General features: G+C 53.1%; 1 protein-coding gene across 5 annotated transcripts in view; it reads right to left on the reverse strand.

Annotated features, from left to right (window-relative positions):
• DLGAP4 (DLG associated protein 4) overlaps positions 1-25251 on the reverse strand; it is a 128695-nt gene that overhangs the window by 58602 nt on the left and 44842 nt on the right. For all 5 annotated transcript variants that reach the window (XM_061441666.1, XM_061441664.1, XM_061441667.1 and 2 more), the window contains exon 3: positions 1886-1972. The gene's annotated coding sequence lies outside the window, so the exon portion shown is untranslated. The remainder of the gene's footprint in view (positions 1-1885; positions 1973-25251) is intronic.

The raw sequence follows: 25251 nt of genomic DNA on the forward strand, positions 1-25251 counted from the left end.
GCAAAGATGAGGAGGAGCAGGATCTGACTGGGGCCATCCCAAAACAGAGGATGATAATTTTTCTTCCTTATATCGTCTAGATACTATTCCTTCTTTCTTTCTTCCTCTCCTTCCTCCTTTCTTTCTTTCTTTGGTAGCAGCACAACCAAATGCTGTGAAAAAATGGCTGCAGTATGACAAAGATCTTTGGCTGCAGGTGTTGACTAAGCTGGAGGAGCAGATGAACTCTTTAGAGAGGCAGAGACCTTATTTTCATGCAAATGTCACTGGTAATATAATCATCTCTCAGGGGAACAAAACCCCAGAAACTTTACAACCTATTTGTCCCTAAATAGAAGTTTCTCAAAGTTCTCCAGAAGATGGGATCTGCTCTGAAGAAGGAAATGCAAAGCATTAAGTAGGTCAAAGGAGGCAAATGAAGGCAAGACAAATAAGGGAGAGTTTCCAGGAGAGTTGATGAGATGGAGTGGAAGGACCAGTGAGCAAAGGTCACTGTTTTGGTACTCACCTGCAGTCTCTGCTCCCTTACAAAGCACTTACGGCACATGCTGGTGACAATATGATGCATGTTCCAGCTTGTCTGGAAGAGCAGCTAATGAGGCCATTTGGGACCCAAACTGATTTGTTCTGGTCTGTGCTGTTCAATAGGCCTGGAGGGGTGTGTGTGTGTCTGCAAGGACCTCCATGGAGCAAACAGATGATGAAAAGCACTTAACATGACTGCTCTTCCTTGCTTATGCTGTGACTCCTTGGGATGGAGGTTGTCCACACTTGCACTGACAACTTTTGACTCAGAAGGCGGCAGGCCACTCTGCTTGGCCTTCTGTGCTATCACCCTGCCCCACACCACCAGCCAGGTCATAGAATCATCACAGAATCCCAGACTGGTTTGTGTTGGAAGGGACCTTAAAGTTCATCCAGTTCCAACCCACGGCCAGGGACACCTTCCACTAGAGCAGGTTGCTCCAAGCCCCATCCAACCTGGCCTTGAACACTGCCAGGGATGGGGCAGACACAGCTTCTCTGGGCAACCTCATGACCCTCACAGTGAAGAACTTCCTCCTAATATCTAATCTCAATCTCCCCTCTGTCAGGTTAAAGCCATTCCCCTTGTCCTGTCACTGCCTGCCCTTGTAAAAAGTCCCTGTAAAAAGACAGGATCCTCCTGTCTCACTGTGTACCAGAGCAAACAACAGCCCCAGGACCAGCAGGACATGGACTAAACAGATGATGGGGAGGTGAGGACAACTGGGAGGGCAGGGACAGGCTCCTTGCCCTGGGTGTTTATGGCACAGCAGCAGCGGGGTGCTCCAAAAGGGGATGTCTGCAGCACCACCAGGTCTCTGCAGCTTTGCAAGGACGTTGCTTTGCTCCAGGGCAGATGTTCCTATTGCCTAAACACCCAGAGGAAGCTAGGTGGAGCCTGTGATTGGGATGCAGGATGGAGAAGCTCTCCCGCAGCGGATTTGCTCAGCGCCTGAGACAAAGGGGTTGCCCTTTGCCTGAGGGTCCTGGGGCAAGGGGAAGCAGGAGGGGAATAACCAGGAGCTCCCTCTGCCATTCTCTTCCCAGAGAACAGACTGAGGCTCGTCTGCAGCCTCCTGTGTGTTCCAAGCTGCGGGAGCACTTCCTTTGTCTCGAAGTAGGTCAGCGCGGAGGCGTGACGTTACTATAGCAATCGGAATTAGATTTCATAACTTTATTTTAGTGATGGGCGCCTTGCAGGATTCACTACAGGATGGAGGCAGGGTTGTCATTGAAACACCCTCTCCAGCTCCCCTTGCTCCCTCCTGCTCTGCTGCCCCTCGTACCACAAGCACACAGATCTGTCTGACCACCCTGTACCCCCCTTGGCTCCCAAAGCCATCCCCGAGCCATACTGTACCTCTCACAGCTTGCTGGGCTTGGGGTCTAGGCCAGGTTCAGCATCCTGTGCACCTTGTGTCCCTCCAGAGCTGTCCCTCATGAAGACCTGCCAGGCAGAGAGAAAGAGGAAAACATCCTCAGGTCACAAAGAGCTCAGTGATGTCTTCCTGCCAAATGTCCCAGGCCATAACTGTGATGCTGCAAAGACGTGACAGCTCTGACTGACACCCAGGTTGTCTTCAGTAAGTCCTAGCAAAGGCACAAGGCGAATTCAAGAAAGCATCCTACGTGCAGAGGTGAGGCAATACCCGTCGGAAGGGCGGGAGATGCATCAAAGGGTCCCAGGTATCTCCATGCTGCACGTGGGCTGAAAGGACAGACTGCAAACCACCTGGGTGAAAAGGAGAGCATGCAAAATGCCTGGGCTCCTCTCTCGGGGGCACAGGACTGCCAAAGTGCTCTTTGACTTTCCTGCCTTTGTTTCTTTGTCATGGAATAATCCCTCAAGAGGCCCCTTTGCTGTCCCTTCATTTCTTGGCTGTGCCAGGAGCTGACTGTCCTGAGCAGGGCTGATTCCGTAACCCTCTGTGCCTCATCTTCTGGGCTGATCACTTTGCTCTGAGCCATGGCAGAGCAGTCTGGTAAGGCAGAAGGGACAATCCTGGGGCCAAACCCCCTGACTGGGGTGGCAGATGGCAGCCAGGTACCTTTGGTGTCCTATCTATTCACCTGCCAAAACCTGCCTCTTGCTCTCACCTACCAGCGCTGCTCATTAAACCTGAGCAGCTCACACTGTACATCTCTTCCATCTGGTCACTAGGTGCTACTGTATCGCAGCTAAAGCGCTGTGCTTCCTTCTTCATTGTCATTCACCATCAGCTGCACTGCAAACAACTGACAAAAATGTTCCCTTATGAAAAGCAAAGTAAATAAATACGGGGGGGGGGGGGAACCAGCCCCTGGTGTTTCTTGGTGTCCTCAGAAATCTGTGCATTGCAGCAGAGATCACAGCCTGAATTATTTATTATATCATTATTTATTTATTTATTCTAGAATTATTTATTTATATTATTATTACAATCAGTGAGACTAAATATTATTTGGGGTTTACATCAATTAATTCCCATGGTAGGCATGTTTGCTCTTCTGCATTGAGAAGAGGCAGGCGCGATGCTGGGACAATCTGGGGAGCTCAGCTTTTCGCTGCTGAGAAGCAAGGGATGGGAATGACACATCCCTTGCTCAGAAATGTGGTAAGACAAGGTATGACGAGTCTGCGTGCTGCAGAAGGGCCACACAGTGGTAATTGCATTGATACCACCCAACCTTTTCACAGCTCTCTCCACATAAAAAGTGAATTCCACCTACTAGTCAGTTGAGTTAGGTTTGAGCCAGTAATCCGGAGCCTGCAATAGCCATTATCACAGCCAGTATCCATGGCTAGTGGTACCTACAGCCATCTGCAGCATCAGCATCCATCTGCCAGAGCAAAGCCACTGCTCTTCTGCTCTAATGCCACTGGTACTGCCATGAAGGGTAACACTGTGTATTAGAGCTGCTCATGTCCACCATGAAAGTCATGAGCATCCGTTGTCAGTGCTGCCAGCATCCCTCCTGGGTGCACAAGTATCCACCACTAGTGCCCAACGCCCTGTATCACACCCAGTACCAACTTGTGCTGGAAGTACCTGTTCAGTGCTACCGTCACCCATCATGTCTATGTCTGTCACCAGCCATCTCAGGGTATTCCTGAGATCCTCTAGGAATGGTGCTGATATTGGTATCCCTTGGCATAGGGTGACTCTGACGGATGGGAGGAGCAGTGCCTGGACTCCAGGCCTCCACCCACCCAACAGGTTCCTCTAAATAGAAGCTGCCACTGAAGCTTGAGAGGAAGGAATATTTTTGCCTGTAATACTGCTCTCGTCTTTGCGTGCTACTGTTGCACCGAGAAAGCTGTGCTATAATTACCTTTAATTAATATCAGCATCAATGCCCCAAGGAAATGCAAATGAACGATTGTGCCACCAGCACAATGACATTAAGCTAACTCCCAACGATCCACCTCCATCATCCCCCTCTTTCTCCTGCTCTCAGGAGCAGCTTGCTTTACATCACGGCTGCTCTGTGGAGCGGGTGGGATTGAAGACAACATAGAGTCATGGAATCAACCAGGATGGAAAAGACCCTTAAGATCATCAAGTCCAACCATTCCCCAGCGCTGCCAAGGCCACCATTACACCACGTCACTGAGGGCTTCATCTACACGCTTTGAAGGACACACAGCACTATGAGAGGTGGTGTAACCCCAGGGAAGTGGATTGCAGACCAAGGGGAGTGGTGGGGAGCAGGGGGCAAGCAGGGGTCCCTGAGGGAATGAAGGCACAGGATGCTGTGAAGAGCACAGCCAGGCATGCAGGCTGCCAGTGATGGCAAGCACTGTTGAATGCAATGCTCCCCTCCTCCTGCTATCATCCCCAACTTGAGTTCCTTCTAATACTTTGCCTTACAGACTCTAAGTTCAGATAGTCATTACAAACTTCTGGCCTGCTTTCCTTTATGCAATAGGCCATAGTATCCTTCTGTGCAAATCCTGCAACAGAAATGAAGACAACAAATATGTGTGTGTTCCTGTACCTCTAATCTCATGACCATTTCTCTGGATAAAACAAACACATTTAGGTCTTGTGGGTCTCCCAGAAAGAATGAGATTTTGTATGAAGGATGCCTGGGGCCTGATACGAGTTATCACTGCCTCACATTCAAGAAAGGCAGAGATGCTGGGGAGAGCGCAGATGAGATGTGGCTGTTAGGAAGAGGAGAGATTTGTAGCCAGCATCATGATTCTGAAGGAGGCATGAATGGAAAAGCACCAGAGGAAACAACCAGGCAAAGGTGGGAGGAGTGGCAAAGTCCTGCTGAACTGTGAGGAACGTGTTCCTCTCTCTGAGCGGAGCTGGCAGAGGCACACTGACGTTGCAAAGGTCCCCACGCAGATGATTTGTCAGCAGAAGAGTTCTGTTTGGGTCACAGGAGGAGGGAAACAAGGTTACAGCACACTGCATGTGCCGTTCCCCTTCCTGCTCTCCCAACAGGAAGGTACCCTGGACACACAGACAATGCACATTAATCTTGCCTGTGATTTATGATTTAAGCAAGAGGGTGAGGCAAAAGATCCACCCATGGTGACCGCTGACTACCAGAGGGTGTAAAAGACTGATCCCAATCCCACATCATAGTCAATCAAAAGGAACCTCAGAGACATAGAGGGGACCTGACAGCAGCTCTGAGGTTCTCATTGGCAGGATGGGGGACAGAGCTGGATGGAGCAGAACTGAGCCGCTCTGCTGCATGCAGTCAGATAACCGTGCACACAGTGGTACCCAGCAGAGAAGAGGGATGCTCTTACTGAGGGAACCCACTGACGAGCTGGGTGTCACGTTCCTTCCCCAGGACCCAGATACACTGGGTATGCACAAGCCTGTGATCACTGAGGAGGGATTCACTAATCCACACTAATGATGGACCTCAGAGACTCCTGGGCATGTGGAGGGTGGTGGTGAGGCTCTGGGGGAGAAGGTGGCTCCTGTGGCAGTGCCTGGCTGGCAGCATGGAGGTTCAGCAGCCCATGAGATGCTGTTCAGGATGGACACCTTCCTCTGAGGGCATGGGGGGCAAGGAGGGTGTGGGACAGGATAGGAAACAATGAAGGAGAAGGGCAAGCAGAAGGGACGGAGGAGCCTTCATTAACGTGACATCATGATGTTGAGAATAAAATCGGTCCAGCCAGCAAGGGACCCAAAGAGAAGAAATGCTTTAATTGCCTTCACACTGATGCCAGGAAGCCTGGATAATGCACTCTGCTCACATATGGACAGGAATTCGACCTAGTTGTGCTCCCAAAATCTGGTGAGGAATGTTGCATAATTGGAGTGTTAAAATGAGCAAATGTTAAAATCAACGCCTTGAGGGAGGAACGAGGGCGCGAAGAGGGACATTGAGTGTCATGGCCCACAAGGTCAGCTTTTGAGTCATAACCACCTGTAAGGCTTACAGATCTGTGTCCTGGCAGAGGAAGTAGAAGAGGAGAATGTACGGGATCTTCCACAACCCACCAGCTCATCCCGCTGAGCCTGCCAAGCATCTTTGTGACATGCATGGGAAAGAGGTTGCCTTGTTATGAGGAACTTAACTGGAGAGACTTGTGCTGAGGGCTGTGTGCTGAAACACGGCTGCAAAGAGGAGCCTTGGAGCCATGTCCTCTGCTGCAGCCTGCAGCTCTGCAATGTCTGTTCTCTCTGCTTTCCTCACCCAGGGAATACTGAGGAGCCTGCTCTTGGCTGGGGTCCTGCTGCAAAGTGCCTGTGTCCTGACCACGGGGCTCCATGGGAGGAAAGCCTACTCTTACGCAGCAGAGCAGACCTGAACGACCTGCCCATGCTCCTTGCTCTCCCTTCCTGGCACTGCTCGTCTGCTCAGGCTAACAGGAGATGGAGAGCAGCATCTCTCTGGGACTGGACACAACCTGATCCAGCAAAAATTCCCTAAAGCAGGTCTGCCACACAACCACTCCTATAAGGAAGCCTTGTGCTTGTGCAGCTCCCGCTGGAAAACCCTTACCCTTGTCCCTTCACTGGCTCTGGCACCACACTGTGCTATGAGTGCTCTGGCCAAGCTTCTGGCCTGACCTCTGGGATAACCTGTATTGCCTAACTGGGTGCCCCTGAGGCAGGAACACTTGGACCTTCCCAGGGCAGGCTCCTGCTCTGTGCTTCTTGCCTGATGTGGCCGCTGGCTGCGCCTTTGCAAGGGATGGGAAAGAAGAAGCACACGGAGAAGCCGTCTGTGGCAAACCCAAGTAAGAGCAGGCCACGTTGGTGTTAGAAGAGAATCGACCTCCCTGCCTGCGGTGGATCAATGTGCTGCTGCTCCTTGGGATGTGCCGGGCGGGTGGCTGTGGGTCGGTGCTGGATGAGAGGCTGTGCTTCACACGCCCGCACTGCTGAGCAGAGGTGTCCTCTCTGTGGTATGGAGGATGCTGTCGCTCTGATGGCAAGAAGAGCTCTGCAGGTGCCTGCCTTTAACAAGATGAGTAATTCCCTTTTAGTCCTTTAATCAGTCACTTGTAATTAGTGTGCCAATTGGTTTTTCCTTAGCAAACTGCTCTTCCAAGAAGGGTGTTTGTTGCATCTGCTGGGCTGGGAAAGCTGTTCCCAGAAGGGGCTGTGTCTTAGATCTTCAGCAGGAACCTTCTCCTATGGAGGCTGTAGGACTGAGCTCCTCTGCAGAGCATGGCATAGATCCTGCTCATCCATGGCCCATACCCAGCACAGAAGCCACTTGCTGCTCTCAGACTTTTGGGTGGCTGTAGAATAGGTGGGCACCCCAAGCCAGGACTGTTTTCAGGCTCCAGTAGTGTTTAGCTACAACTGGCTGCTGCCTTGCTGAGCCTGTGCATCTTCTCACACCTTGGAATTGAAGATGTGTTCTTCATCAATGGCTCCTGCCTGGCTTTGCATTTCACCTCCCAGGCTGCCTGAGCTGGGCAGCACGACTTTCACCCTGCTCTGAGCAGCACGCAGGGGGAATGGAGAACCTCACAAGCCCAAGGAGGGATTACATGCATGCTGCCAGGATGGAGGCGTTCCTGGAGGTGCCCCATGCTGGTGGTATCCTGGACACTGCGTTTTCCAAAGGTCCCAAAGACTGGCTTTCCCCTCTTGCAGGCAGAGATGTTCTTCTCATTCACATCTCTTTTAACCTTGTTTTTTTTCCTCTTTTGAAACTTCCTTAGCTTTGTGCTTCTGGTACCTCTTGGCAGTGAGTTCCACAGTGAATTTGTCTTGTGGAAAAAGGATTCCACCTGGATCACTTCATGCAATTCTTTGCCCTCGTGTTAGGGAGAAGAGTAACCAAAGCAGCCGTTCCCTGTTTCCCATGAGCCCCTCTTTATTCCAGGGACAGGGCAGCAGCCAGAAGGAGAGAAAACTGCTCTGTACAAGAGTGCTGCCCCCAGCTCCTCCATGATCCTGCCCAGGGGGTGATTTGGGATCAGTGTGGCCATTTTGGGGGGTAAATAATAAAAATAATAAAATACCTGTTTGGGTCGGTTTGGGTTTTTTCAACTGTTCAATCTTTCTCCTGTAAAATACTGCTCTTTCTTTAAAATACATCAAAGCAGGTTTTTCAGATTAAAAGCAGGGAAGTTTTTGCTGAGCAGGCACCAAAACAGAAACAGAGGCTTCAAAACTCCCCCTCTTGTTCACCTGAGGTTTTGAGACCCCACTCACGAGATGCCCAGAAGATCACACCGGACACGTGTGGTGTCCTCAGCTGCAGGGCTTGGACACTCCATGCTTCAAGAGCAGGTATTTCCACAGCGCTTTGGGCTGTGGCCTTGATGGCCGCAGGTCATTCAGCCCCACGTTCAATGCAAATATCCAGGTGCTCCTTCCCTACCTCATCTCCATGCCATTGACATCCCGAGACCATCCCACATCTGTATTCAGCATCCAGCTATTGGGGCAGCTGCTGCCAGCCCCGAACCAGACGTCTTGCTTTCGTTTTCATTTGAATAACGGAGATGTGCAAAGCTCAGCCTATGCTTCCTTTGGGTGGGCTTTTCCCTCTCCCCGTGGAGGACCACTTGCCTTGCTCTCTTCCCCTATGGAATGATGGGAAGCTCCATCTCTCCCAAGGGGCCCCAGCCACTTTCCTTTTCCTGGCCCCGGGTGGGATGTCCAGGCTGGCCCAGCTTCCCGTGAGTCACCGGCAAATCTCAGCTTCCTTCTGCAGGGCCCTGGAACCAGAGCCCTAATTACAGGGCAAGACTAGCGGAAACAAGCTTATTATTTACAAGGCTAATGAAAATTAATCATGCCTCCCCCTCCCTTTCTTGCAGGAACAGTCATCTTAAAGAAAGCAGCTTATAAAGGCATTATGGGCGACTGCTGTGCTGGTTTTGGGCACTCACCAGGGGACTGTGTGTGGGCTGGGGGCTTTGTTTGCAGGGCACCTGAAACTCGAGGGTTAAAAGCACCTAAAAGGGAAGTGCTGCTTGTTCTTCCCCTCCCTTTGCGGGGCTCCCCTCTGCTCCCGGCCAAGGCTGCTGGCTGAGACAGGGAGCAGATGGAGCCCATAGCCCCAGTGCTAAGCCAGACAGGCTGTAAAGCCCATCAGAGCTTTTCCAGGCAGCTGCTGCTTCTCCCCAAGCCTGGACCCCTCTGGCATCACCTGCTTGGAAACGGAGCGGTGTGGGGTTCAGGAACTCACAGCCCAGCAGAGCCCAGGTAGCTCCATGCAGGCAAGCAGGTCTCAGGAGTGCTCCAGCCTGCTGTGTAACGCAGGGATAGAAAGTACGACAGTGTGCAGCGCCAGATGGAGGAGAATATGTCAAGGAGTAGTTCACATAGCTCAGGTGTGGAAAAAAAAGGGCATCCTGTACCAACTGGAGGCACTGGTTCTGGAGTGAGGGCTGCTGGCCTCCTCTGCAGCAAAAAGAAGTGCAAAACCCATCACTCAATCAAACCACCACGGAGGCACAGGGTAGGGAAGGTCAGGCATGGAGGCAGGGAGGGACCGCCAGTCATTTGAACTGTGCCCAGTGCCAGCTCCTGGATCAGGACCTGGGATGGAGGGAGATGGCAACCAGAGCCAGGCTGAAGAGATGCTTCCTGCCTGTCTGGGCAGCCCCAAGGGAGTGCTGCCTGGAAGAGCCCACCCCATCGCTTCCAGCACATTAACCAGCGGTTGTTTGGAGGAGACAGGAAGCGAGCAGAAGGTCAATTTCCCATTCCCCAGCTGTGTCTCACCCCTTTCTAGCAGGCAGCCTGGAAATAAATCTCCATCAGTCTGGTTACCGCTTAATTAACATCGCCAGTTACAACATGTATTCCCCAGCCCAGACAAAGCCAGAGCTCATTCGCTCTTGATGTACAACAAGACAGAGCTGGGGCTGGGGCACAGCTGGTGGGGATTCTATAGCCTGAAATACCACTCCCTACTCCAGCAGGGAAGCTTTGCCTCAGTTTCCCTTGTATTGCTCTGGAATGGGGAGAGCTGCTGTGATATTCCACAGAGCTGGATGCTTTCTGGGGCAGTTGGCACAGATGAGTGAAAGAAATTGAGTGAAACAAATGGAGTTTGTTTCCCTTTTGCATAGTTTGGACTAAAGAAGGGAAGATGCCCTGTGGGTGAAACACTTTCCTGCACCACCGCTCCACACAAGAAAATCTCATTCTTTCCATGAGAAAATTGTGCCCAGTTTCCCATAAGAAAGTGTGGTTTTGCCTAAGAAATGTCAAATGCCCTTCAGGCCTGAGCCATCTATGCAGGGTTCACCTCTCCTGTATCCTAAGGATGGATGTCTCCACTGAGCTGGTTGGTAGCGGCTTTGCTGTATGAGGGCTCTGTACCAGGGGTCAGTGCTGCAATCCCTGTTCCCACCCAAGCCAGAGAGATCCCAGGCACGGTTCAGACCCGGTGAGCTGGTGACAACCTCCGGGCCATGGCATGCAGCTGCGTGCCCAGGCCCCACTGAGCTGAGCCCTGCTGCTTTATTCTGCTGGCCACCTTCTCTCTGCTCTTCCATTTACTCCCCGTTCGTGCTTTCTGCTCATGGACCATCTCCTCACCGTGCTCTGCAGTGAGAGGTGATGCTGTCCCCACCAGGTGACCCAGTGAAGGAAGAGCACATCGGCTCTTTGCTTTAGCCTGTGTGAAAAAAGGGAGGCGAGATGAGAGAATCCATTTCTACTCCTATCATCATCCCACTTGGCACTTATCTTCAAAGCACTGTAGAAACATTAGCTAATTAATCCTCCCAACACTCCTGGGAGGAAGAGACATATTAACATGACTTATTTTAGACGCCTGATAAACACAAAGGGAAGATGGGCCAGGAGACACCAGACAGGCAAAACGGGCAGGTCATGCCGGTTACTCCGTTCTTCCTGTTGAATGCTGCAGGGGTTGTGAGTCATGGATGTGGTGTACTCACGTGCTGCAGGGTGGACAGAAGAGGAGGAGGTGGAGGGGATACAGGGGAGAGAGAGTAAAACCAGATCTCTAGATGTATAACTAGAATGGGAGGAAGATGAGCCCTGGTGTGTGCACAGACACAGACTGCTGTAAAGGTAAATGCTGCACGGTGGGGAGCTCAGCATCTCCTTTAGAAGAGACAGGCAAGAAGGGGACCTGTGGGAGCACAAGGGACATCCCCTAGAGCTGAGGGACATGGTGGTTGATGCTTTGCCACCAAAAGACCCTCTCTCCTCAGTCTGCGCTGCCTGACCCTCAGTTATTTGTCTCCAGTGACTTCCCTGGACAAATGCACCACCAAAGCAGATAGATGCTAGTGTTTGCTGAAGCACATCCACACTACACAGCAGTGAGCACAGGGTCTCTTTAGGCTGCTCCCTGGGAAGGACCCCTCACCCGGACCTGTCTGTCTGTTGATAAATACACCAAGCATCTTACTTCTTGCTCTGGAAGACAACTTCTGTCTGTAGGTTTTTAGTGTACCCTCTGAAACATGGGGCCCAAACAGGAATGCAGCTGCTTTAGCAGTGAATTGGAGAGGCCTGGAATATGTAGGGAGCCATCTCTCTGTTCCTGTTACACATTTCGGGGGGAGATGTAAGGAGCCCCTGGGGAATAACAGCCCTGCTCTTGCTGCAGCACCTCCCCGCTTGTGCTGATTTGTGCTCTTGTCTGAGTTTCCAGCCTGAGCATCTCCAAGCACTGCACCATTCCTGTGTCCTTTGCCTGAACTCTGTCTTTCTTCTCTAGTGTTTACTCAGTAATGCATCAATAGAGAGCTGATGCATCTCCTTTCTTTCAGCAGCCCAAACAAGCCCAGCATCCTTGGGGTTTGCAGGTTGATTCTACTCCCTTAGGAGTGGCCTAGCTGGGATTTTGCATTAAATGCTTCCTCCGCCTTCATCCCTAAATCCATTGTGAGATTACTGCATGCCAGGATCCCACTCCCTGTTAGAGGGACTGCTCCAAGAAATGCAGATCCATCTGCAGACCCATCTGCGGATCTGTGCTGTGATTGTCACTGGGGCTGGCAGGGGACCGGGCCCTGGGCTGGGGCTGCTCCTTGTTCTCTGTATCCTTCTCCTGGGTTCCTCCAGCCAACTATTCCAGGGGATTCCCAGGGGCCTGGGATCTCCAGCATCAAGCCAAGGTCCTGCTGTTTTCTTGAGAGTTGAGTTCAGTTGGACCAGTCCAGACACATCATGGAGAGACTTTGCCTGCTGTGCCTGAAATTAGAGCTGCTAAATTCTTAAACACAGTGGCATACGAAGGCCAAAAACAGAGATCCCAGGCTCTTCCCACTCGTCTGCCCACAGGTCTGGAAAGACACAGTCCATCTGCTTAAGATCTTACACAGAGTGCTTCTGGAGATGGCTACATCGAGTTCTGGGAGGCTCAATTCAATAACGATAGAGAAAACCTGCCACAGAGAGGCTGTGCTGTTGGGGTAGACCTGCACCCATCTCATACAAACACAGATGCACTTGGTAGAAGAATATGTGTTTTTCTGCATGCAGAGACAGATTCCATTATAATGAGCTCCTGTTCCTCCAAGGGGCCCTGCACCAGCCAAGCACTAATTGGAGGCTTCAGGTCAGCTGCCACTAGCCCAGAGATACCTCCTTGCTATTGCTTCTGCTGCCTTTCCTGCGTCAGCCCCAGATCCGAGTGCCTGAGAGCTCTCCCCCCGTGGGGGCTGTGTGAATGTTCAGCTATGGAGAGGAGACCTGTGGGCATGGGACATCAATGCCCCCTCTTACCGAGCCAGCGACAGAGGCTGGCTCCTTGTCGCTCTGATTCAGAGAGGTCAGAGGATGCTGGATTTGTGGGGTAGATTGGATGGGATGCTGCAAGCCTGTGTCCGTGCAAGCTGCAGCTCTCCCTCCGGCTCTCTGTACATACTCATCTGGCTCTGGTGTGAGACGGGGCTGCCTTTAGGGTACAAAGTTCCCCTGATTTACCTGGCCACGTCCCCACCACACTGCAGCCCTGAACCTTAGTCTGATGTTGGCTGGTCCCAGGGAGAGGAATGGCCTTAGCTCAAGAGATGCACCCACCCATTGATATGGTGTGGAGGGGATGTGTGAGAGAGGGTTTGGGGGAGGTAGGGGGGAAACACCAGAAGGCTGAGCTTTGATTACAGCAGCAGAGTGCCCCAGTTTGCATTCAACAGGTCAGGCCCTGCTAAGACAAAGAGGACGCAGGCAGGAATGCAAAGCACAGCAACTTAAAATAGGCCAGCAGTAAAAATGGAGTAGCAGGGGCAAAGCAAGTCATGGAGGTGTTCACTCTGTGACACACATGCAACTGAAAGCACAAGATGGGCCAAGGGGTGAGGGGGATGAACCCTGATGGGAGATGCCCCGGGGAGCAGCACCTGAGGAGCACCCATGTAATGGGAAAGCTGGACCATGGCCATGGGCTTCCCTTGTCTGAGGGCAGCTGGAGAAGACCCCACTGGACCCAGGCACTGATGCCACCAGTCAGCACAATGGGTGGCTTGGCCTTGACAAAGCTGAGGGAAGGAAGAGGGGAGGATGTCCTCGGAGGAAGCTCCACCAGAGCAGTGCCTGCTCCACTGGGCAGGCTGGCCAGGATGGGGGTCTTTCTGGGAACACCAGCCAGAGCCCCTGCTTGCCCCACTGCCTGAGTGAATACCAGGAACCAGCAGCCCCATATGTGCTGCTTGCCACTCCCATGGGACAGGATGCCACCCAGCCCAGTTTCTGCTCTGGTGCCCCTGAGACTGGATCCAGGATGCCGGATCCAGGATGCCGGATCCAGGATGCCGGATCCAGGATGCTGGATCCAGGATGCCGGATCCAGGATGCCAGATCCAGGATGCCAGCAGGACCTGTCCAGTGTCCGGCAGCAAACACAGCCTGGCCAGAGCCACACGTACCTGGGGGGTCCCCCAAGGCCTCCTGCTCTTCCCCCTCCCTGTTTGCAGCCCTCCCACTCCTGCTCCCCTCAGTGGCTCGGCAGTTGCTACGGGAGGACCGTTGCCAGGAGATGAGGCTCTGGATCTGCTGGATCCCAGCGGCGGGCATCGCACCCAGCCCTGACAGCCGGTGGGAGCAGGGACAGGGCTGGTGCCAGCTCACAGGCATCGGGAGAGCACGGCAGCACTGCCCCATGCAGAACACACACCGGCAACACTGAGATGGAGATGGGAGCTCCCTGATGGAGACCATCAGGCCATGCTGGGAGTGGCTCTCATTTTCCTGCATCCCCTTCCAGATGGGACAGCACTGGGCTTGTGAGAGCCCCTTGTTGGCTCCTCAGCAGGTCCTGGAGCACTGTGCATGTCTGCAGCTCCATGCTCTCGAGCTGTGGGATGCCCAGGTGGCCCCAGCCTGATGGCACTGAGCCTGGCACGCTGCTCTGGTTTGGAAATCAGGGTACAGCCACCCACAGGATACAGCTGGAGCAGCTCCCATGGGAAAAGCATCACTGCAGGCTGCAGATGTCACGAGTGCCTCAGAAAGGACCACATCTGACATGGTTGCCTTTCAGCTTTAAAACATCTCATTCTGGGTCATTTATTTCCTTGTTTCTGAGACATAAAACTGGACAGGACAGGCGGGCAGCTGTGCTGGGCTCGTGTGCCCTGCAGGCATCCATGAACAGGGTCAGGGCAGCCACCACCAGCTGACTCCCTGCATGAACATCCCATCTCCCTGCACCAGCTCCCCAGGGGTTAATGCCCTGCAAGAGCCAGCAAGTTGATGGCAGCAGCAGCCTGCAGGAGTCGGAGGCAGGCTGACAGCACACTGGTGGGACCCAGCAGCTTTAGAGCAGTTCACAAGGACTTTCCTTCACAACAAGGCAAAGGAGCTGAAGCTCAGAGGGCAGGGGCGTGGGATGCAGGAGGGATGCGCTGTGCCACCATGCTCGCAGCAACCTATGGGGCAGCCCCTCTCCAAACCCTGCAGCACTGATGACTGCAGCCCTGGGAACACCTCTTCTCTGCAGCCCACAGAAAGGAGACTGTAAATCAAAGGGAATATACATAACCCCCTGCACTCAGTTCAGTGAAATTCTCCCTCTTTGGCTGTTTGGGCATAGTCTCAGCAGAGGGACTCATGAATGCTGGGCTGCAGCTCGGGTTCACCCTCTTGGGGTTGGGGCAGAAGGGCTCCCTGGCAGTGCTGCTACCCAGGGCTCTGCCACATCTGACTTTCAAGCATCCTGTGCCATCCCTAACTCCCAGGGCATCAGGAGCTCATTGTGGAACCATCTCTTCCACTCAGTTGAATCAGGCCCTGGTGCCTGGAGGCTCAGATTCTACCATACTGCAGAGCACTTCTGACATCCCATTCCTTGAACACAGGACATCTGCTCCTGAGCCTGATGCCAGAGTGCATGCCTACAAACCTGGCAATGATCTTTCTGAGCCAGGAGATTGGCCAGGTACTACATGAGGCCCTCAGCCAAAACACACAATAGCTTCAGAAGCAAAGACTATGTGATATCAATGGAGAACCACACAGACAACACTCACTCAGTCCCAAAGAAGCAGAGAACAAGAGAGAAAAGGATTACATGAAGCAGTAATCACTACTCACTGTAGCGAGCAGGCTCACTACAAACAGGGCAGGGATAACACATTTACCAAGACAAACCTGAGACACAAACTCCTTGCAGGAGAAGGCAATTACAAACCACCAAAGCCCTTTCACCCCAAATTTATAGCAGACGTGTCTCAAATCCCACCCCAACACTGCCGGCACAACTGGGATTCACAGCTACCATTCACATCGCTGTGCACCTACCCCCATAAGCAATCCTCAAGTCCTCCTTTCACCACAACTGCTGAGCCACCTTACATCTTCCCTTCAGCGAAAAGAAAGAATAAGAAAAACAGCACCAAATACCTTTTTTTTGCTCGCAAATACTGGTCTGCAAAGCCAGTCCTGCTGCTGGCGGCCATGGGGTAACTGGCTTATGATGCTCCAGCCACAGGGCATTGAGGGCATTGCATCCTGGCCACCTGGGAGGCTGCAAAGAAGGTGTGGGGCTGGTTTCCAGCCCTGCAATCAATCACACCAGAACCTGCAGGACGCTGGGGACGTTTGCAAAGCTTTTCCCCCAGCTGGGAGGTCAGCAGCTGATTTATTCACCCAGGAACCCACCCAGGACCCGACCACTTCTCAGCTCATGCTGTTTGATGTGGGCTTCACGTGCTGCAGCTCCCGGAGCCACCGGCTTACGTGAAAACCCAGCTTGCTCTCCTGTATTTTAAGTAGCAAAGCCCTGGCCTCCTGATTGCAGCAGCCCCACGGTTATGCCAAACAGCTCGAAAAATCAGAAAGGAGCAAATAAATCTCAGCGTGTGGTGTTTTCAGAATCTTCAATCTCTGGCTTTTTAGAAAGGCAAATGGGGCATCTGAGCGTTCAGCGTTGATTGTCCTGGTCTCCCATGTCTGGAAACACAAGGTGCTTCTGAAACTACTTCAGTAGCTCCCTGCAGACCTCCTCCTGGAGTCTGATGGAGCTCAGGAAACATGGCACCATCTGTGTCAGTGAGGATGGAGGAAGATGGGGCCAACAAGGCCATCAGTGTGACTGATCCCTGGGGGCTCCTAGGTGTGCTGGGGGAGGGGCATCAGGACCCTCTCACTCTTTCCAGTTGTGCCCTAGTCACTACTGAAGATGGAGGGAGCCATAGGCAAGTTGAGTGGGTCAGCCCTGACCTCACCATCCTCAGGGATGGATCCTGCTCGTGGTGCCTGGGAGCACTGACTTGCTTGCAGCACGGGCAGCACTTGCCATCAGCATCCCTCCTTCAGCTCATCCCCCTTGCATGCACCCCAGACACTCCTGCCCATGCAGATGCTCATGCCCACGCTCCCCATGGACTCTTCCACAGCCCAGTCACTCTCCAGAGCAGTGCTGTGAGATAATGATGCTCGGTTATACAGGTTACAGGATTTCCTCTCCCCTTCCAAGCACACACAGGCGTGCTGATGCTCGCACATACACATTTGCAGGGCAGGTGCTGACACAGCTCCCCAGGCTGTCACACAACAAGCCAGAGCCACCAGAAGTACCCAAGAGAAGGAGAAGCAAAGAAGAGGGGAACAAATCCATTGAGAAGACCCCAGGAGTGTGCAGATGATGGTGACAAGTGGGGACAAAGAGGGTATTTTTGATGAGGTGGATGCTGGAAGATCAGGCCATCTTCCAGGAATGCTTCTGTACTTGGGCTCTGGAGATGCTCCTCTCCAAATCCCTGTTAAGTCACTTAAACCTTTCTGCCTCAATTCCCCATTTATAAAGCAAGGCTTATGATATTTCCTCTGTCTGTCTTACCAGGAGAGCTCATAAGCCATTTGGGACTGGGAAAGTCTCTGAATATGAATTTGTGTCTGGCTCACACAGTGGTCCCTGGGCTCATTAGGGACTTAATGTGATCACTTGTGCTGTGTCTGGAGAGGAGGAACACAATGCTGTGGGTACTTGTTGCTGTGCTCGGGGATGGGGGTTTAGCAGGGATGACACAACACATGCTCCCACGGCTACCATGTCATTCCAAATCACATTCCAAGGTAATGAACGTGGTGGTCCCAGCTCAGGCGTCCACAGACACCGATCTACCGTCATCTGTTACCTGACAACAGACTCTTTGCTAAGGGGCCAGAATGGGTCACAAACACCAAAGACAGGGCTGCCGCGGTGCTTGTGTGTTCTCACATATTTACGCTGTGCAGAGGCACAACACCTCAAATGAGTGTTATGGTCACCTAAAGCTGTGATGAGCATCCTTCCTTCGCACTTCCCCTGCTGCCTCCCTGGGCCTGTCCTTCAAGGATAGCTCCAAAAGGACAATGAAAACAGAGAGTGACCAGAGGAACAAGCACCTCATCTGTCCTGCCTCCTGTGGGGTGCATCCCATGTGTGTGATCCAGGTCTGCTAATGAGCTTCCAAGCCAGACTAGCCTGTGAGTGCAAGAGGCACTGCTGGAGTCAGATCCCGGAGAGACTGAGGGTCTGGGAGGTTGATACCAAGGAGACTCATGAAGGAATTTGCCCTGCACTGTGAGCCTCAGGGATAGGCTGGGGCTATTCAAGCTACTTATATCCCCCCATGGGCATTGATCTCCTGCCTGTTCACCTCTAACTACAGGTATGTGCCCAGCAGGGATGTGGCTCAGCCTTGCTGTTGGCAGGTGCTGGCAACAGTGGTAGAAAGCATTCCACAAGGCTGAACCACACTGAACAGTCCTGGCCAAGGACATGCTTAGAAATAACATCTGGGACAGGACAGGCTGAGAATCCCATTAATTGCTTGGCTGCTCTGTGGTTTGTTTGCATGTGGCACCTGAGTAAGTACAGCTCAAGAGCGTCATTGTCAAAGTTGCAGCTGGGATGCAGGTCTGTCATAACAGCCCTAAAATCACGCCAGGAAAGCTGATTTTTGGCACCTGAAGGTATGTGTTAACGGTAAGATATAGTGAGCCCTACTTAGTCCTGCCTTTGAAACTATTTATCATCAGGGCATCTTGTGCTGCTGGCTGGTAAGTGCAATGTGCTGCCAGGCAGGATGAACACCTGCAGAGAAAAGAAAGCACCAGGACACCATGGAACATCAGCCTGAAATGGCTTCCAATCCTCTCCTATCCCACCTCTGCACACAGCATGTCCCTTAGGAGCTGACATAGCCATCCCACTACAGCTGTGTAACGAGGTGGGATGTCTTTCTCAGCTCTTCTATGGGGCAGGGATGCTCCACCCTTGCTTTACACAGCAAGCGGGTCATCCAAGACTCTGTGAGAAGCATGCGATGCACTTGGGAGGGTAAATTCATACCCCCCTATCCAAGCCTGTCCCCTCATCCAGCCCCTTGATTCCTGCTGAAAGCTCTCACGCTGCCCTTGGGGACTGGGGCTGGTGGGAGACACAGGCCAAGGCAGCGGCACTTATTGATGTAGCTCCTCTGGGGCTGCTGGTCAGCAAAACCACACAGAACAAACGCATCCTGCATGATGAGTGAGCACCAGAGCCACCCCACTCATACTGCTTGGGGACACGTGTGCTCTGTCTCTAGGACACGGGACAGGCAATGCCATGCCCCCCTTCATTGAACCCATGGCTGCATCCCACGCTAAAAACATTGCTTGGGGCATGTTTGGAAGCATCTTTTTGCCACCAAGAGGATACAGTAGATTATTGGCAGGGGGGTGACGCACTCATCAGAGCATCCTGGTCTCCTGCACCTCCGGGAGGGAGGGAGAGCAGAACCAGGCAGGGGAAGGAGAAGTGCTCGGCAGACGGGATATTTGCGCTGTCAGCTGCCTCGGCTTCCCGTCCATCTGTGATTGTCTAAGAACAGCTGTTAGTGTCATGCATGGCCAAAAAAGGGAGTCGGAAGCACAAGGAGGAGTGTGGAGGAATGCAAGGGGCAAACACGTGCTGTCGCTAGCTGCCCGCTCGCCTTCTCCCACCTCCCTGAAGGTTCCTGAGATCCCCATCAGCTGAAGGGCTTTTTGAAGATGCTCATGTTGAAAATGGAGACCGTGAAGAGCCAGGGACAGGGAGGTTGAGCCCAATGGAAGCCCATGAGCATCCCTCAGCTTGGCAAGGTTGATGCGGTCCTGCCGTGGGGCTCAGCGCTGGGAGCCTGTAAAGCCCTTGCTCAGGCTCCTCTCCACTCCAGAGAGATGCTGATGCCAGCTTTAACTTAGCAAGCTGGGACCCGGGCAAACTTAGCTTGCTCCAGGTTTGGTGCCACCATGACCCAGGAGCTACTGGAATCACAGTTCATACATTAAACCTTCCCTTGCTTTGAGGTCTCACTGCAGGATGCAGCAGTGAGGTAGCAGACCAGTCACCCTCCGCATAAGCACCCAGGCTCTGAGCCCTGGTGTCTAGAAAGTCTCTGCCTTCATGGGGAGCAGAAGGTGCTCAGCATCCCTCGGGACGTGCCTTGAGGCCTCTCCTGCAGCTGAACGATTGCCCAGCCTGGGAGCAGGGTTTGGATCTGCAAATCTGCCCCTCAAAGACAAAGGCACGACTGCCGCTGCAGCAGCATCAGGACAGGGCACCGAAGGTGAAGATGCCTCTTGTGCCTGTGCCTCAACAGAAGAGGCTGCGTGCTTCAGGGACAGGAGAAATTTGGGTCCATGAGAGTAAACACCCCCCCACACACACACTGCAAATGATAGCAAAGCCCTGAGCTTCAAGAGCTCTGCTGCTTTCCTACCTGCGGAAAACAACACCAGCGGAAAGGCAGCACCCAACCTAAACAGGGTTTAATTTGCTGTTGACAATCCAGATGGTAATTATATCACCAGGTACCTGGCTTTTCATTAAGGCCCCATGCAGATGTTACTTTTCTGGAGCTGACATAAATGTGCTCTTTTGTCTCCATCAAAGCAGAGCACACACTCCCGGCCGTCTCCCCAGTGACCAGCACCAGCACGGCGCCGCGCTTGCGGCACTGCCACTGTTCCTCATTGCCCCTTAAATGGACCCAAGGATGGGATTCTCTGTATGCAGCCAGCCTTGTGCCTGTCACTGGTTTAGCTCTGCCATCACCCCCAGCACTGCCATCATCCCTATTCCTGCTGTCAGATCCAGCCCCCAGCATGGGCCAGGCAGGGCATTTCTCTTCCCTGCAAAGTCTGGCACCTCCAAGTTACTCTTGTGACTTCCCCCCAGGAAGCTTGGCTGAAGGGGACCACAGTGCTCTCCCCAGCACCAGTGATGCCCTCATCCTGGTACCCAGCTATCCTCACACTGCCCATCCATCCCGTTCTCCCCACCACAGACGGGGACGTGGCTCCAGTTCAAGGTGGCCCTGGCCACGCACTGCAGACTGAAGGAGCCCAGTCTGAACAGAGCCACTGGTGCAGGCCCTGTGGAGAAAGGCTGGGGCTTGTTCTGCCTCTGGGATCCCATCACTCTTGTGGCACAGGCTCCAGCCTGCCAGCAACAGAATCTACCTGGCCAGAGGGAAGGGGAGCAAAGCAGGTGATCCCTTGGCCTCATTTGAGAAACAAGGGACCAGCATCCCAAAGAGTACAGGCAGCATGAGGGGAAGGCAGAAGAATCTGCTTCCACCTTTACAACATGGGATCCCTTGGTCTGCTGGGGAACGGGGAGAGGAGCACGATGTGAGGGGTTCAGCTGGCATGACAAGGCTGGGGATGATGGAAAGCCAGTCTGAGCACCGGGAGCCTCCTGGTGTTGTCTGTGCGATTTTCATACAGAAAGACACATAACAAGTCTGCCAGTGCCAAAGAACCCCTCACTCTTAATGTGCTTAAGAAAGCCTTTCCCTGTAGAAAACACTTTTCTGTCAGCAAATGTCTCTGGGTCCCTGTCGAAGAGCCCAGCCACTGGAAAAGAACAGCGCAGACAGGAGTGTGGTGGTGCCCAGGCCAGCTTGCAGGGCAGGAGGCACATCAGGTCCAAATGACAGATCTCTGGCTGAGATGGATGCATGGATGAAGTGGTGTTTCTTCCCTCTGCCATCATTTAATCTACCGCTTGGGGGGGGGGGGTAGGGGAGGAGGGATTTAGCAGCTTGGAGGCCTTGTGATGTGTGCAGCACAGCATCTTCTGTCTGCTTGGCGAGGAAGAGGGGCAGAGCATCCTGGACCACGCAGTCTTCATTCAGTCCCACTCAGCCATCACTCATGAGCGCACAGATGAGATGAGAGCGCATACAGCTCGCTGGCACCCCGTTGTGTCGCAGCCCTGCAGCTGTAACCTGCTCCCTCCCATCCCTCCACCCTGCAAGGGCAGGTACCCCGGTCCCTGCGCTGCCAGCCCACCCTCTGGGCTTGCAGGACCTGCCATGGAATCAGTGCAGGGGATGCTATCCCCTATGCTTGCAGTATTACTGGAGCACTGCACTTGTTCTGCTCACCCTGGAGCAGTGCTCAGCCTGACACCTCACACTGGGATCATCAGCCACATCAGTGTTAGTGCAAAGAACACTGCTGCTGTTGCGCTACCACAGGTACCACAGCACCACAACACTGCAGGAATCCCAATCCTGACCCAGCCGCTGCTGTACTGTGGTGTACTGGGAGGCTCTGGCACGTGTGTTGCTGCAGAACAAGACTACAGGTTGTGCATGCATCTGATGAAAGCAGGAGCTCCTGAAGGGCAAACTGAGCCTAAAAGTCATTGGCACATCACCGTGACCCTCCAGGGCCATCCTGCCTGCTGGGGCCCCAGCCAGGGGACTGCAGGAGTGGGGATCAGTGACACTGCTCTGTTACTAACAGCTTGATTCTACTCCTGATAACAGCTTTGTTAATAGAAGGTGTTCTAGCAGCTATCGCCTGTGACCTGTACCTCCCCCAGCTTGATCCCCCCTGGCAGGATGGGGCAGTGCCAGCTCCTGGCTGGGCTCCTCAGTTCCGCAGTGGCTGATGGAAGTGGGACAGGATTTGCTCCATGCCTACCGGGACTGCTGCCCTTGGCTTGTTCTTTCATTCCAAAGTCTCAGCGCTCAGGGCAAAGTCAGCTGAAGTCAAGGCTCTCCTGGAGGCAGAACACAGCGTCCCACATCCCACCTAGCAGCCAGAAGGCAGGCCCAGGGCACCGCTGGTGAATCATTCCCACAGTGTGAGGAAGCTGCTCTGGGAGTCTCCTGAAGCCACAGGGATGATGACAGCTCCCCTGGATGGCCCAGGGGCTCCTTCACCGAGGCTCCCCAGCTCCTGCAGCCGGCTGTCAGCTCCACCTCGCTGCATGGCTGCGTTTGGGACCGAGTCCAGCTTCACGCTTGAGGGTGCTGAGCTGTCCCCAGGATGCCACATTGTCCCTGCCAGCTCCATGGGTCAGAGCGTGCTTGGAGCCACCTTCTTGAGATGTGCTTGGACCAGACTGAGCAGAGAGGGCATGCACCGTGCAGCTCCAGGGCCAGAGGCGCCAGAGGCTGGCAAGCCTCTGATCCTGTACCAGCAGCAGCTCCAGGGACAGCTGCTGACATTCAGATGCTCGAGGTCTAAATTTGCATGGAGTATGCAGCAGGGAGCTCAGAGACTTCTATTTATTCCTACAACTGGGAAGGAAAACCTCACGTGATTTAGCTGTAGTCTTTCTACATTCACAGGGCTGATCAACCAGCTGAAAATGCCTTTTTTCCTGCCTGGCTGCCCCAAAAATGTACCCCTGGCTGATTCATTAAGAATTAGCCTCCCTCCTCCCCAAAACCCTCCAGTTTTGTGTAAGGAGAAGTGATTGTAGTAGGGGGTGCCAGCTCTGTGCCATGATAGGTGCGATGGGAAGCAGGCAGTGGCTTGGTGATGCTGGGGTCGCTGGCTCAGCCCTCTGCCCTCTTTGGCAGACCTTTATCCTGCCAGACAGGAGGAGGATGCTCTGGGTAGCGGTGCAGCACAGGGGTGCTACAGAACCAACTCTACAGACCTAAAAATAACCGCAGCTCCTGTCCTGCAGTGCACACCACAACAACTTTTCCTGGCGCCAGACCTGCTAATTGCTTACACAATTAAAGTGGCTGTGAAGAGGAGATGGCAAACAGGTTTAAACACCCTGTAATGAAGATTAAGGAGCCGTGCCTGGAGGCTCTCGAAGCAGCTCTGTGTTGTCTGGCTTGTGAAGAAACACCATGGAGCCGTCCCTACAAGGCTCTATCTCCACAGGCTGCTGCTGTTCGACATTCGGTGATGCTCATGCCAACAGGCAGCAAGACACCCGTGTATCCCTAGCCCAGACTGTGAATGCCATCCCCCTCCTCTGTTCAACCATGGCCACCCTTCTTGCTTGGCCTCAGTGGCAAGGGATGCTGCAGCTTTTCTCAGTCTCTGGCATGACCACCTTTTTAAGAGCCCCAGCTAATGGCACTTGTCCTTGGGCTCTTTGCCATAGCCTCCCTGGGTGAGCCATGGAAAGCCATCATGGAGGAGAGCCATTTGTCAGGCCTTGCTTGATGCTAACAGCAGCTGTGTCCAGGAGCCAGCTCACCCCAGGGCACCAGGTCCCAGACAGGCTCAGTCCGCAGCCCATGGTGTGGCTAAAAGCCAGGCACAGAGCTGTGCTGGGTACCACAGCACAGCAGCTGAAGGTGGTGCAGATGGTGTGTGCTCTATTTATTAGGTTTGCCATTAGGACAATACTCCGCCGTGTTAGAATAAATGGGGTATGGCGCTGTTGTAGATTACTAAATAGTGTTGTATTACACAGCTAATCAACTCCCACTTCAACAGCTTGGAAAAGGCACTATTTTTGTCTTGCTGTCTGTGGCAGGAATTTCATTCCAGGTGATTTCTCCCAGGGCCTTTGCTTCCTCAGGTTTCCTGCACCAATCCACTTAGCAATCACGTCACCAAGATCCAGAGATCTTTCTGGCCACAGATCCTTCGGCAAATGGTCCAATGAACCTTTGCCCTGGACTGTGTATACATCAGGTGCAGCAAGGGAAATGATTAATAAGGAGCAAGGAGCCAGTGTAGCTTGTGCTTTCTCTCAGTGTTCCACCCCAAGAGATGATGAAAGACAAGAACATCATCTGGAAGCTCTTTGGGAGATAGTGAACAGTAAAGGCCATGATAGCCTATGACCTTCACAAGACCTCTTCTCAGCACTTTTTTGACAGTCTTCAGCTGATTTTTTCCTCTCTGGGCTCCTTAAAATGTAAGCACTAACTGCAAAGTGAGAGAAAGAGACCTGGTAACATGGGCAAATTATTGTTCTCTCGCAAACACGTCAATCAGGTTTGTCCAAGCACGCTGAGCCTTGCCTGGCAATAGCTTGTGAATAGCTGAGCTCGGCTGCTTCACCGATGTGCCCTTGAATGGGAGCACCTCCTGCACCTCACTGGGTGCTCCTGGAGGCACCAGGGCTGCCCCCACGCTGCCTTTTGCCCTGCGAGGGGCTCTGAGCCTCGTGGCTGCTGCGCCTGGGTCTCCATTAGGAGCCACAATAGCCCTGCTCATGGCGAGAAGTGCTCTGTTGATAATCTCTGCAGGGCAGAGGCACAGACACGGGAGGGATGTAGAAGGGCACCGAGTGCTCCAGTCTCACAAAGGTCCCTGCCTGCGTGCGGGGTGTTGCAGCATTTGGGCCCGTGAGAGCGGGCAGATGTGGACTGAAATCTGTCAGGCAAAGGGGCAACAACCTAAGCTTTAAGGTTTAAGGCTGCCTCCTCCATCACACTACAGCTGTACACCCTTCTGACCGAAGGCAGAGGTTGGCTTACATGGCATTGCCAGTTCCGTAGCTTGCACTTTCTGCACTTGCTTTTGTTTCTGTACACAAGATGAATCCCTAACGCACGCCTCCCCTGATCTGTTTGCTTGTCCTAGTCGCTGGGAATTTAAATTCAGCCTCCTACAGACATCTCCTTAAGCGGTTTTACTTCTGCGC

This window comes from Pezoporus flaviventris, unplaced genomic scaffold (assembly GCF_033815535.1).
Source record: "Pezoporus flaviventris isolate CSIRO_AGI_PZ_B2104156 unplaced genomic scaffold, CSIRO_AGI_Pfla_v1 ptg000213l, whole genome shotgun sequence".
NCBI classification, from domain to species: domain Eukaryota; kingdom Metazoa; phylum Chordata; class Aves; order Psittaciformes; family Psittacidae; genus Pezoporus; species Pezoporus flaviventris.